At 39.2% G+C, this 14442-nt stretch overlaps 1 long non-coding RNA gene across 3 annotated transcripts; it reads right to left on the reverse strand.

Annotated features, from left to right (window-relative positions):
• Positions 1 to 113: 113 nt before the first annotated feature.
• On the reverse strand, positions 114 to 14432 carry LOC119021151. 3 transcript variants are annotated; one of them, XR_005075491.1, is made up of 6 exons: positions 14335 to 14432; positions 12706 to 12831; positions 10504 to 10546; positions 7017 to 7090; positions 2194 to 2327; positions 114 to 804 (listed from the first exon to the last, which is right to left on the reverse strand). It is a non-coding gene; the product is annotated as an uncharacterized LOC119021151 (long non-coding RNA). The 3 variants fall into 3 exon arrangements; XR_005075490.1 differs by having other exon boundaries at positions 114 to 2327; XR_005075489.1 differs by lacking the exons at positions 114 to 804; positions 2194 to 2327 and adding an exon at positions 2561 to 5679.
• Between the last annotated feature and the right edge of the window lie 10 nt (positions 14433 to 14442).

Here is a 14442-nt window from a genome sequence, read left to right on the forward strand (position 1 = left end):
TCATCCTGTTTCCGATAAACCTCCAGCGCACAAACGTCTGTATCCCGGGTTATTCCTCTGCAGACGCACCGGTGCGCACGCAGAGCTTCGTGTGAATAATAATACCTAAAAAAAAAAAAAAAAAAAAAAAGGATCACGGCCCAAAAATAATGGATTCAGAAACTGATGATGTGGTTCTTCTGGGTGGACAAACGCTGCGAAAAAAAAGGCAGCCCCGCTCGGCGAAGGGGTTAGACTTTAAGATGCTGCTCGCTTGTTAACCTTTCAATTAAGTAAATGTGCGCAGCATGAACATCTTAAATCGCTCCTAAAGCTTTTGTGGTAATTACAGCATTTGGGGATCGACCCGCTATTGATGACAACAGGTTGACTTGCCCCTCCAGTACAGCACGAGTGTAATTGCTTAAAGGTAATTGTTCGGAAAAAAAAAAAAATATATATATATATATATATATACAAATAAAATAATAATAATAACGCGCCACTATTAAACTCGAATGATAAAAAAAAAAAAGAAGAGCACATATGGCAGAAAAAGAAGAGGTGCATGTGTCAACTCTGTGGGCCCACCGTGCATATAAAATTGTGTGACAATTGCCGTGGAAAACACTCCTGGTGGAAGGCAATTTCACAAATAATTTTAGCAACAATTAGGGAGTGTGGAGGGGTGAAATGGCGATTTCACATGCAGATGTGCCGGTGGGAAGGATCTGGTACCCTGCCGAATAGCTATGACCCTCACTCTCCCGCTTTTGGTCTGCTTCACATGGGACAGGGGGAGCACAAAGAGACCGCCTCACCCTCCTGGGAAGGCGCAAAGAGCACTGGATTAAGTCAAGCATCAATCATGTGAAATCCAAACAATGGCCAATTTCTCTGATGGAAAGCATGTTCCCCTTTGCGAAACATTTCACCTCTCTCCCTCTCTCTCCCTCTCTCTCTCTCTGAAGCCACAACAGGTATGTGTCTGACATCACACAGACACGCAAATAAAGCTAATAATCCCGTCTCTCTCTCCCCTCCTGCAAAATATTATTGGTTCACGTCCACCAGGTCCTGCCTCTGTTATCCTAATCATTATTAGCCTGGTGTTCGTTTGTTATGCAGCTGCTGATAATTACACCCAAACAGAGCAGAGTTTGAAGTGCAGCAGAGACCACGATGCCTCGCTCTCATTCCTTCAAAATTAAAACGTAATGCTGCACACGTTGTTGTGTTTTCAGACACAGGTGTTCTTTGTTTTGTTTTTTTCTACTTGCAGGGCTGAAATATGTATTTTTGTTTTTTAAGGTGTGTCATGAATATTATAATATCCTTAATGTTCTGATTATTTTCATCTGAGAAAAAAAGTTAGATAAGTTAGCAGATTTTCATTTGGTTATTTTATTGCACTGTATTCTATAGACTTGTGTATTACAGAGTCTCCGAGGACATTTTTTTTTAAAAAAAAAGAGGACAGAAGAGGAATTAAAAGATTAAAAATGCCTGCTTAAATGTATTGCAATTTAAGCTTACCTGGTTATTACCGGGTTATTATATATAGTCCTATTTAAAGGGGCACTATGTAGTTTTGGAGAAGAAATTTTATATTACATTATATCAATGAGGTAATAATACAAACTGAAAAGTATTTATATTTTCCACAGTTGAATAAACAAAGCTGCTCTCAGAGGAAAATAAGATCACACTGTTTGAAGCTAGAACGGTGGCAGGGTCCGTCACATATAAATGAAGTAAAGCAGTGTTACGTTTTGTTGTTCTTTATGGTCATTTTGTTTATTCAGTCATGAAAACAAGAACAACAAAAAAAAAAACTTACATCTTTCTCTTCTGATTAAAAATCTTCTTCCCAAAAAAAAACACATAATGCTCCTTTAAATGTTTTGGCCTTTTTCTTTCTTTCTTTCTTTGTTATCTTTAGTAAGATCTTTGCATGAGGTCAAAACTAAAACCTCAACATTGCAGCAAAGACATTTTTTTTATCTTACAAATGCCTGTAGATGGTTTAAACTGAGGCTTTGAGTATTTTGGATTACAATATTTTCACACTGTTGTGGCACCGTGTCCACTAGTGGGCGACCACTGTCTCACTCTCTCCGTCAGCTTATGTTAAAGGGCAGGTTTTATGTGATCTGCACGCTCCTCCAAACCACCATTTTTCATGTGTATGAATGCGTAATGTTTCTGTATCACCTGACCACAAGTGGCATCTGAATTACGCTGGTCCTCGTCACAGCCTAAACTCCCATTTAGCCGTGTTGTTTCTGCAGGGTTGGGCTCAGCGTCTGGCTCACATAAGTAACTCCATCACTTAAGTTTCCTTTCAGCTGCAGCAGACAGAAAAAAAAAAAAAGAAAAAGAAAAAAAAAGCACTTCCTCTCTCTCGATACTGTCTCCAATCTTATCTTGATCAGGACCGCTCTTCAAACACTTCCCAGCATAGCCTCTCATTATTTGTGTTATGGCAATTACCAAAGTTTCTTTTTTGCTCGTAGGTGAACACTTTTCTCCCCTCACGCCCCCCACCCCCCCCACCCTTCTTCTATCTACATGTATTTTCTCTATACACAACATTCAGCTAGCACAAAGAGAAAACACCTTTGATGAGAGGCATCGCCAATTTGGGCTTTATCTTTGTCTGAGCTGAACAAAGGCGAGATATACAGGCATTAAGTGCACGTAAACATTTTTTTTTTTTTTTTTTTTTTTTTTTACTGTATTTAAATTCCAACAGTGCTTTTATCTCGCCAAAATGAGGGTGGAGTGTTGAATTCAGCCTTTTGTCTCTAGTGAATGGTGTGCAAAATAAATTTAGATTATATTTTTCTGAAAGATGTCTGTTGGAGTTGATAGACCTCTGTTTTTGCATTGTCTTCATGCTGCAAATTTCATGAAATAAAAAAGCAATACGCTTGTTTTTGTTTTCAAGGGGGACTGAAATGTATGAAAGACTTTAAATACAGGTTTAATTTATTGCTCAAAAAAACCCCAGAACACAGTCAAACACAGCGTCTCCTGCAGTCTTATGATCCCCGCTCCCCAGAACTTTAAAAATAAAATAAAATTCATGAATCAAATTACAATATTTTCCTGAAGCTTTTTTCCATTTGTGGGCATTTTAATGCTGAGGGCAAGTTCCGTTCTGCGTTGATTATATAACAGATGTATTTACAGATAATCTCGCATCTGCATGAGCACCCGATACATGAATCACAAGCTGCCTTTCCTCCCCCATGATGGCGTCAAAAATGTGAAATGTGTTGGATGCAAAATCTGCTTGCATGCAGCCGAACAGTCGTCACAATGATAAATTGTCACACAAAGATTTCAAGGAGCAAGTTTTTTTCCGAGGGTATAAAGCACCCCCCAAAAATTAGTGAACAATTCATCCTCCATCCATTCATATTTTACCTCCACTGCAGGCTCCAGGCTCTGGAGACAGTTTCTCGGTGCCGCAGCACGCCGCTCCAACAGTGACATGGTCTGCACTTCCACCACAGCCTTGTTAACTTGTTGAGCCATTTTTCACATCTGCTCAGAATTATCCAAATGTGTAATCACTTCCTTAAGGGAATCACTCTATCACGATAGAGAGAGAGCGTATAAAATGCACTCTTACGAGGAGAATGGCGAAAAGCTTAGTTTGTGTTGTAACTTTAATTAAAGAAAGCTGATTTGAGATACTCATCTCATTATGTGTGGCACAGGGAGGAGCTCCGAACAGGCGTGTAAGAGTCCGACAAGGTGATGTTTGGTTAATAAGGCGAGCGAGGACGCAGGCATTCCTCACACTCATTTGGAACAAGTTAGCCATACGTGTGAACCTTGCTTGAACTCCCGCTGTTCAGTCTCCACATAGCCGGCTCTATACAGTTCACATATTGTATAAGAAACACAGAGGTATAATAAAATAAGGTCTGCAAAGGCGAGGCTGTTGGCTTGGAAAATGTAATACATTTCCCAAAGTACAACAGAGAACCGTATTTTACACGACCATAAAGACTACAGTGTGCACAACAAAGGTTTTTTGAAATGGTCCTTTGAAGAAACATCCTGAATCTGAGGGGTCAAAGAACGGAGTGAAAGATCTGTTATAGGACATTTGTCAATCTTTGTTTAGCTGGAAACAAATTATTTATTTCTGATGTTATTATGGCAATAGAATGATGACACTGTTGGTGATGGGATCGGTTCCCCATAAACCTCACTTGCACTGCGCAGTTCAAACGCAACTGCAAACGCAGAAATCTCCTGAGGAAATGAAGTCAGGCTGGCAGCCCGGCACCATTTCCATCTGCTTTTACGTCTCCATTACATGAATGACTAAACTTGCAATTTGTCCTGTGTTGTTGGATGCTACACTGAGGAAAATGGAAAACAATCCAGTTGTCTCCAGCGGCGCCAACTAATAATATCACTTGGAAACGCTAGGGGCTGGAAGGTTGTCTGATTCCACTTTATAATACTTCAGACCACAAACATGAAACAATTAGATCAGTCTTTGGTTGATCTGCTTGCAACTTATTTCCCAAGTGACAAATTGTTTAATCTAGAGATCTCCAAAGGAGTGGCGGGAATCACAGAAGAACTTATGATATACGACCTGTGACCACAATGATATCACAATACGCGATTCTGCAATACTTGACAGATAGCAAGACAATCATTTGGAGAATGGACAACACCAACTTCTGCCATCCAACAGGCCATTTAAAGTCTCTCCATTTAAAAACAATAGGCTGAAAAATGATTCTATACATCAGTCTATCCTGTTGCTAAACCAAATCAGTGCACTGTTAAATCAGATCGTATGTGTGACGATGCCTGAGGATGCACATGCATCATTACAACATGAAATATCTCTAAACTGGCAGAAAGCAGAACATTTCTTTAAACAAAGGACACAACTATGCCTCACTTTTCAATATGTGTAAATTGAGTTTACAGAAGTGTACACCACAAGGAGTCATGAAGACGTGACTCTGGTAACATGAAATGTTTAAACAGTCTGTATGTGTGAATAAAAATATCAATATTTAGGACCAGCATTTAAGGAAAAAGCATTGATCAGAAGGTGTATTACAGTATTTTCCTGTAGCAATATTTTATCCCATCTTTTATCCAAAGCCAAAAAGCTCGAGAACCTTACTCTTTCCTACATCACCCTGTACTCTACTCACACACAATGTGTGGTAACGGGGCTGGAAAACAACATATGTTATGTTGACATCCGAGTCTGGCGTCTGAGTTATGACTCACGGAGACAACTATAACTCAAACAGTGATCAAACACAGCCCAAAGGCCACTTGAAGAGGGCAGCTCTCACTTCCAAGAAGATCAGAGGTATCAGAGGGAGGAAAACACCAAATGATGGAACAACTGTGGTAAAACTGAGAGGACAACTCAGTCTTATCAGGCCAAGGCGGGGAACAAGGAGACAGAGTGTTGCCTCCTTGTTGCAACACCGTCAACAGGCCTATCGGCTCTACAGAGACAACAACTCGGTGCGGTGACATCACACAAACAGGCGGACTCAGCTGGATGGGTGCAGGTGGGTGCTGGGGGTTGATCTGTGGCAGAGTGGGTGACATCCTGTCACTGCTCATTATAGTGTGAATTCTGTGTATCCTCAATAACACCTTCAGCTGGCACAGGCAGTACAAGCTGGTGATGAGACTCTGGAGATGGGTAGAAGAGAGAGTGCAAATGTAGTTTGATCAGTAGGGAACAGTTGGAAGACAATAAGGATGGCGGACAGTGCGCTGCACAAAGACAGATGATCTCTCGTCTTCAATTGAGAGCGATCGCACACTTTGAGGCCGAGAAGTAACGAGGAACAAACGAGCAGAAAATACAAGGCACATGACAATGCCATGATGGCGACTCTTGTCTCCTCCGCATCTGGGGAAGTCCAACACTGCTCCTTTATCCTCCGCACACAATACGCTAAGAAACCCGTTGTCTGTGTATCCCGGGGCTCTTATCACCCCAACGCAGAGCTCACCTGTCCGCTTCTGTTTAACGCAACAGAAAACCATTAAAGCACCTCTTTCTGTTCTACTGTCACATGGAATCACACTTTCACTGCAGCCAGTTTGTGAAACGTTTGTTTATGTGAGGATGGCGTTGGTCGTGAGAGTTTAACGCGATGCCTGCTACTCTGAGTCGTGCATAAACAAGGTACCATGTCATAGCCAACCGCTGATCTCGTGTCTTTGATGATTCGCCTCAGACCGGCACAAACGCATTGCGATAATGCAACATTTTAAATGGTGTATAACTTGTCATGGCCGCCTACGATGTCCCCAAGATAAGGCAGCCTTTGGTTTAGTGTCAGTTGCCTCAGAGAGGGGTTTCATTACAGTTACACAAGGAGTAACTCTGTCGCTACAGGTTACACTTACACCTAAATGTGAGAGATCACAGATGAACAGATTTCCCTGAAGCATGCACGAATATGACTGAGACTAAATCAGTGAACGAACATTTTGGGAGAATTTGTCCCTGATGATATTTGCCACTCTCCTGAAATCCCTTCAAAGGTTTGACTGGAAAACAACCAGAAGGTTTTTTTTTGTTTTGTGTTTTTTTACATATATGTTAACTGGAGCATTTTTATTGGTCAAATTACAAAGCTAAAACCTACTTTTAAGACTGTCAAACATAAACCTGTTTGTGTCCCGTCCAGTAAACATGAACCATAAGAAGATATACAGTAGCAGTCAGTACAAGAAAACAGATTATTTATATTGTAAGAAAACCTACGATTGTTAACAACAGTGGACACTGAGAGTACACTGAAACCTTTCGTGTGTTTGGCTGTAAAGGAATACTGTGGGTTGCTGGCATCATTTCATTACAGTGGCCAGTGTTACAATCCATTTTACACGACCAAGAATGCTCTGTGTGTGTGTTGTACTAGTGTGAGTGTGTGTGGCATGTGATAGGACCAAAATGCTTGGGTATCACGCTCTGATGTGCATGCCAAATCCACTTGTCCTCTCACACAACCTACCAGTGTGGCTCTGCCGTTTCAGCTCTGCCAGCCGAGGTCTGGGGAGAGCAGCAGCACAGGAAGCAGGTCACGACCTCATAAAGAAGAAATCACAATGTGATGTGCTGACTGAATGTAACCAAATATTACCTTTAACTAGCTACAGTTAGCCCGTCTGCCCTCGCTGGCCTTTAATCATTTCATGGTGTAAATGATTTGCATTCTTAAATAGACTTTTCTTAGCATTTTCACTCCCCTTTGCTGGGGGTTCAAAACACAAAGCTCTCCTCGCACATGTGCTCTACTCCATTACGCTCATACCTGTCCCCCCCTAAAATGTCAGGAAGGAACTAGTAGTAACTCTTTGGCAATAGGACATGAAATAGTATCTACCTTTAAACACATGAAATGCCAATACTCAAGTAAAGCACAAGTACCTCAAAACTAGCATTTAAGTTCACCTTTCTTAATTAGACTTTCACTTTAGTTACATGTGCGCCAGCTCTCTTTTTATATCTATTTGTCTTTGATTGAGCACAATTTCCTTCAACCAATGACCTGTCAGAATGTTGTTTAACTTAGACAGTCAACTTCTCTAATGGCTCCAGTTGAGGAAACTTACCTATGAGACATACCCTGTTGCTTGTTAAAAAATGAATTGGTCCTTTAAAATGCAATGTAACTGACAGTAGTTCTGTATTCTGCTGCAGTGTATGTTGTAAACGTTGATTGCACAATGTAATGGATACAAGATATTTAAACCATCTGTGTCATCAACCCCACTAACACTATACGATGTTTTTTTTGCCACCCTGGAAAAGAAAATTCAACTGGCCATCCATTTCTATTGCAGACTCAGTAATTGAATAAATACGTTTTGTCCTGTGGTGTTGTTGTTTGCAACTCTGAGGCAAACGGAAATGATCCAGTTGTCTGTGTGACAGCGACGGCATCCATAATACCACGTGCAGCGCTAAGGGGGAAAAGTTATTTGTTGCCACTTTAACGAGATGGGAAGCTCACATTATAAGCAGACAGGCACATTTGTTGTAGAAGTGAAAATGTGGTGTCAAACATTTGTTTTTCATTTGGACAACTGGGATGCATTTTTGGACAGCCTCCTGTTTCTCATGCTGAAGAAGAAATAAAGGCATCAAAAGCAATTAGAAAGTTTACTTTAAAGCACTATTATAATGAGTTCACCATGACTAACCCGCAAGCTTTCTGTTTTTGAAATGAATCCTTATTTTTGAAGACTTATATGATAACTCATTAGACTCTTTTTGAAGCCCTAAACGAGTTTGTTATTTCATCATGTCACAAAACTGTTGAAGCGGCTCAAGTTGTGCAAGATGATGGATTTTGAATGCAAACTGAAACACAGTTGTAGACCTAGTCGTTGCAGATGTTTGAAAAAAAGAGGAGAAAACAACAGTTTGCTTTAGTAATTTAACACTCTAACTACATAATTAGTGAGGAATTAAAGATTTTTCTAAGTAACCAAATTAGTTATTTCAAATCAGATTTAGAGGACATTTGACATATGTGTTAAATGAAGCGGGCTGTGTATCACCCACAACATTCACTACTTTGTTGATTGTGGCAAAGTGACCACATGCCTCACAATTCCAAAGAACACATAACATTTCTGTACTAATCAGACGCTGCGAGAGAAGTCAAATGTTAGAAGAAAAAAAAGTGGCAGAAAAAGAAAAAGTCTCTTTGTTAATGAACATAAAAGTAATGCCTCCATTTTGCATGCTATCACAATTAGTCTCACCACAACCATCTGAAAGATCCTTCCAGAGAAGGGAGATCACTTGACCCCCCATCTGTGACCGAATCCTGCCTTTCCATTAGGTGCTCCTGCAACCATAACGTCTATCTCCACTCGAGCTGGACACAGATGCTTAAGAAAGTGGAGAGCATCACAAAGAGCTCACAGACTAGAAGTCACACGGCGCCTGTGATTGAAAGGATCCATTATTCTGACTAACCGTGCTGAGGAATCTTATGCATATGCGGTTCCTTTCAGATAACAAACTTTTTTTAAAATGAAACACATAAACTAGCAAGTGGTTGGAAAAAACACACAAATTTGAATCTCAATAGGAATTCACATGCACACCTTATTTACACTTAATGTCAGTGAAGCAACATAAACTTGCTCTAGTTTGACAAAATCCATTTTCTTGAAAATTTCTAGTCTTTATCTCCATGACTTTCCACGGAAGACAAGAAGATAACACATCTACGAAGGATCACTCAGTTTAAAAAAACTTAGTTATCATTTATAAGCACTACACACACTTCATAAACAGCTTACCAAACTACAACACAGTGGTAAGCAGATTTAAGGCCTTTAAGTGATTACTCAATATAGCTGTCATTAGAGTTCCATTACTGTGTGTTCATTATATTTGTTAAAATTACTGTGAGCTCACACAGTATCTGCTCAGGATTACATTAGAGCATCTTGTAAACAATTATAAACAAGTACAAGTAAAGCTTATATAGAGATACAAACTTCATATCAATGTGGAGGTTTCCAGCAATAAAATATACAACAGAAGCTTATCTTGTTAATGAGGAGCTTTGGTTGTCACTAGGTCCCGATGAGCACATTGACTGATTGTTGTTTTCCTTATGATTTGCCTTAGAAGATGCATTATCTGTTGCAGAAATGGTGGTCAGAAGTAAGAAGCATAAAACGGCAGGAGCCTTTAGAGAGGTTTGGTTAGCACAGCGGTTCAGTGGTTAAAGCAAGCTCTAGTACCAGCTGTGAATGTGATGTTTACATGTCCATCTGTGGACAGATTTTGTCACTGTGACGGCATCATAACCATGCAAGACGCCATCCTGAAACTATACAGATGTGTAGTTAAGGCAAAAAGAAAAAAAATAAATAAATCAGGGCTGAGTTTGAAAATGGGTGTGGTACAAGTGAGGGTGCTGGACCTACAGAGGTAGAATGTAGGAAATGGGACACAGGCTCCTCACTTTACGCCTCTGGCCCACATTAGTTTTAAGTTGCGGATCACTGTAATCCAGTTTCTGGCATTGTCTCCACCTTGTCTCTCTGTTTGTCTGACTGATTCTGTCACCACAATAGTATCACAACTGTGTAAGATGCAGTCCTGAAACTTTACAGGTGAAAATGGGCGTGGTCCAACCCGTGTGTACTGAACACTTGTGTAACAATGTAGTAATGACTACTGAGCAGTCATCGAAACGTAAGTCATGGAAACGTAAACTTGTTTATGAGTGGCGTGGCTCATTCAAGAAACTGATAGTCACTTGTGTTGTCTTGTTTTGGACAAGACAACACAAGTGAATACACAATGAGAAAGGTCTCATGGCCTCCCTCGTTGCCCTCCCACTGTTCATGGGCTTATAATGGCTTCATAACATAGTTTAAAGGCATAAAGGCGAACACCACTCACCTATACCAATTAATCTCTACTATACGTCGTGTGTCTGTGTTGGAAAGTCCAAGATGTCTTCTTACCTGCCATGTGTAAGCTTCAAGGTGCTCCAAAGAGACTTCTTGTCTGAAAATAATTCAGCAGGCATTAGAAGGTGAACATTAAGTTTTTGCAAGATGTACTTTTGGACAACCCACATGCATGTACAACTGCATGTAAATATTCAAGTGGGATAATCCCTCTCATATAACTCTCAACCAAAAATGTAACACATGTGTTTCCAAAAATGTCTAAGTTTCCCTTAAATTCTGTTTTCTGTCAGTGTGTTAAGGATGTAGATCATGACAGAAATTGTGAACTTAAACACACAGTTACACACACAGGTAGTTGGTTAATAAGGAAAGATCTATCATGTTATATTGTTATATCATTAAAAAAACATGGCAAAATATGATCTACAGGATTCGTTTACATAGTCACTCGTTTTGTATTTCATTTTGTGACTTTCGTGTGATATTTTGACCCCACACCACACTTCTTTGACAAAATCAAACAGTTGACACGCTGGTGTCAGAGGAAGGAGATCACTGTAGATTGTGGATGTTCAAAGACAAAGGCCGTGACACTGAAATCCAGGGTTCGCATCCGGTCTGTGGTTAAGTTTCGGCAACAAAAGCACTTTGATTAACGTTAGACAAAGATTTTTTTAGTTTGTGAATCAGTCATGACATGCATTCTGTAGGATTCACTTTGATTAAGGTTTAACACTGTGATTGGTTGTATGATAAAGTCAGTTATTGAACTTTAAATGACCTATTTGTGAGAACAATTTTATTGTTGAGACTTATTCCCAATTACTCAAAAATTCACACTTTGGGTTTGTAAGACAGGTCGGCTGCCATTCCAAAGCCTCAATTTTTGACAAATTAGGAGTGAGACTCAAGAATATATTTTTTTTTACAATCAGGACCTTTAACTTGTAGGGTTCATGTACATACACATGAACTTTCCATTTTAAAGTGGTGCTGAGGGTCATGACAAAAAGTGAACACTCATGTTAATGTGTATGACTCCCATAGATTACATTTCATCACTGTTTCACAAACTGCCTTTATGCTAGGTTGAATAAACCCATGACCTCAATTGATCTTAAATGTTGCTTTAATTCATCTTACAGATGTAGTGAGAGGTATTAATAAGGACACGATGTAAGAGCAAGCTCAGTGCTTAGATGACATTAGTGGAATCTTCCACATAATCAAATTAAATTCAGACATTTTTTACTATAATGTCTGGAGCAGCTCTCTTCGTTTAAAGCAGACTCGTCTTGTTTTTTCCAAGTAAAATATCTGGTCATCTGAGCGTCTCTAACTGAACTGTCACAGATGATTAGAGGAGGAACAACTCGTCTTGGTATCCCAAAGAGCATGGGGTCCTCACGAGAGACTGAGCCACAACTAGAATCAATGTCACCGTTCAGATAATCACGCATTGCCGATTCACCATGTAAGATGCATTTTGTTTGCTGCCTAGCTGTGTAAAGCCTCTATTCATTTACAGATTTTTTCACAGAAAGAACGTGGTCAACCCCATAATGACACCCTCCTCGTGAAATTTCAGCCCTGGTGGTTGAGAAGCCAATGTTTTGTGTTGCGTTGTTTGTCTGGTTGCTGACATGATTTCTGTGACAAACCAAACTGACAAAAATTCTGAAATCTTTTCTGAACTAATATCCTTGTAATCTTGTTATTCTTTTCAGTTAAAGATGTATGTGAGTGTTTTCAGTAATGTGTTACAATATGTCAATTTGATTTGTTCAAATTACAGCATTAAGTATTATCTTATTTTGGTAATTAAAGTATTCTGGCTTTAATATTTGTCATTATTAATTTGCAATAACATCAGAGCTGCTGTTCTGTATTAATGGTTTATCATTTAGATAAGTTTGACTAAATTAGAGACGAAACTATCTCCGTATTACTAGAAGCATTTCAAATGCATTTTATGAAAAGAGGGTTTTACACAATTAAATAAAGTATTTTACAAAAGTTTTATGTCTCTTTTATCTTTCGGCAATCACTTAAACTTGCTAACTGGCTTTATTGATGAAGACACACAAGGGCAGGAGGATATTTCCAGAATCACGAACAAGGGCCCATCTCTTTTGTGTCTTCAGTGACCTCTCCTTGCAGAAAAAAACATGTGTTTGTCACACACACACACACACACACAGAGACACACACACACAGAAAAACAAGCTTTACACAACAGGAGTGTGAAATCACCATGTTCCAATACTGCGGGGGTAGTTGGGCTCCCAGTGGGCAGAAATCTCTGTGCTCTCGGACGACATCAGGCAACGCAATGACCCCAGAATTCATGAGTGCTCTCAGGAAATCAGTGTTTCATCTCTGCCGGGGTCAACAGTGGGAACTGATTTGAAAATTCAGTGTGTTGCTAAGGCACAACACAACGTGTAGAATAGAATTCATAGAAAGGAGAACGTGAAAGATGACATGACTGACAGCACAGTTATAACCAGACAGCCTATATCCTCGAATGACAGTTACAAAGTCATAATTACAAATGTAAATGCTAGTTTTGTTGTTATTGTCATGCTTATGATATCATACTTGTCCTCGCTTTACCTTCACAAAAACTAGAAACAGGATCATGTTTTTGAAGCGTTGCATTGAGCTACGTTTGAGTACATTTACATATTCGCACATGTCAGGCATTTGGCTGTATGTATAACCTATGCAGGCTATTTGTGAGATACATATATGCTATGTATTTGACCAATGAGAGTTAGGTGGAATAGCAAAAAATTGTAGCTACACTTCACCCTAATACGGCACCGAAATCATTGTTTATTTTATCATCAAGAGCAGTCCCTGACAGAAAAAATACTTAGATTAGGTCATTTTACATGACTTTTTTTCATTTCAATTGTATCCCACTTTATAAATCTAGCCTATGTTCTATTACATTTAAGTAAGTGTTTCCCAAATGGTGAGCTGTGAGGCAAGTCCATATGTGCCCCAGGATTCAAATACATTGATTAATGCCTCTAAATATAACCCTATAACACGTAATGAGTAGGTTTTTAAGTTACCATGTCTTTTCGTAATATACATTCATTTCCTAATGCAGAGGCAAATCTTAAGCCCTAAAAAATCCTTTTAAAACCTTACAGGTCACAAAAATAAATGTGTAGAGAATGATGGAATAACTTGCTTTTGAGGGTATTTTGCATGGATATGAATACAGATGTAACTTGAGATTTTAGCTTGCCCTTTTGTGTTTGAAAACCACTGATTAAAGGTAACACTGTATGTTGTATAAACATTGTACCTTTTTACATACTTCAGTTGTGTGACAGCTACTGGTTGAATGTTTGACCTACAAAACATAACATGTGTTTATAAAATATGATATGAATTAAAGTACACAACAGTATAAAATGTAGTTTGAATGAGCTCGACCTGAACCAGCTAAAATACTAATATGCTGCTTACATGTTAATACAACAATGAAATAACATTAAAATGAAAGGGCCAACACTGTATCATGAATCGGCCTACTCTCACTTTTGAAGTACATTTGCTGATAATAATACAATGCATTTACTTAAAACTTTAAATACATAAGTTTTACTGGTATAATATTATTTTAAAGAATGTTATGAGAAATTTAGCCTATTAAAGAACCTCAGTGTTAATAGTCTGAGATCTTAAATCATCAAGACAGATGCATTATACAACTGCAGTATGAATACAACATCTAGCTATGTCTAATAGCATATGTTTCTTATTCAAAGGACAGTTTTAAAGCCAGCGTAAATTATTTCACATATTTCAACGTGACAGAAAAATATTTCAGCTGTAACGTCTAAGCTCACATTAGAAACGTACCTTTTCCAGAGTAGCAAAGAGTCGTGTAGGCCTTCAGTTTCTTGTGGGACATTTCAGAGCAGTGCAGCAGCGCCATCTTGTGTCAAGGGGCGGGAAAGACGCTGGGGC

This window comes from Acanthopagrus latus, chromosome 6 (genome assembly GCF_904848185.1).
Source record: "Acanthopagrus latus isolate v.2019 chromosome 6, fAcaLat1.1, whole genome shotgun sequence".
Taxonomy (NCBI): Eukaryota; Metazoa; Chordata; class Actinopteri; order Spariformes; family Sparidae; genus Acanthopagrus; species Acanthopagrus latus.